Raw genomic sequence first — 707 nt, 5'->3', positions numbered from 1 at the left:
TAAAGCCGTCACTAGCGGGTCGCCAGCCTCTTTTCCAGCGGCAAGCGGCCAGCCGATATTCCCGCGAGTTATGCCTGTTAGTCAGATAGCCGGAGAGACTCCCTACTCCACGGGTGCCTCTTCCCAGCTCTTCCACCGATCAAGGCAACTGTCAAAGTAACAGACTTGATATGCATGCACAGTAGGCAGTGCATGGAATGTACTCCATTAATATCAATATTGTCAGTGCGGCCGAAGCACAGATTTGCTATAGAATTTTCAGACTTCATTTGTACACCCCTTTTCATTTTCAAGGCATTTTTTTTACGTATCTTCGACACTTATTCAAGATCAAATGGGCAGTTATGCTGGTCCTCAGTCAGTTTGAGGCCGTTACGTTATGATGTAACAATTTCACCATACTCACAATTTCCACGTGAAATATTGCCGAATTGTGTCTCCAGATACGGTAATTGAAGAAATCTAATAAATTCCATGGTGAGTTCATAAATATTTTCTGTGCTTGAAGTTTTGAGCTTCGGAGATGCTCGAGTATGACGTCACGGTCAAACCGATCGCGAGAATCTGTCCTAAGATTTCCCACCAAAATTCATGAACACCAAAACCGTTATTATATTTAGTGAATTTAAGTCTTGCCTTCAACCGATATTAGTATCAGTGTTTGTTTTTGATAAAACAAACATGTGGGATTGAATACTTAATACCTA

Source organism: Penaeus monodon, chromosome 29 (assembly GCF_015228065.2).
Source record: "Penaeus monodon isolate SGIC_2016 chromosome 29, NSTDA_Pmon_1, whole genome shotgun sequence".
NCBI lineage: Eukaryota > Metazoa > Arthropoda > Malacostraca > Decapoda > Penaeidae > Penaeus > Penaeus monodon.
Note: the sequence above shows the minus strand (reverse complement) of the source record.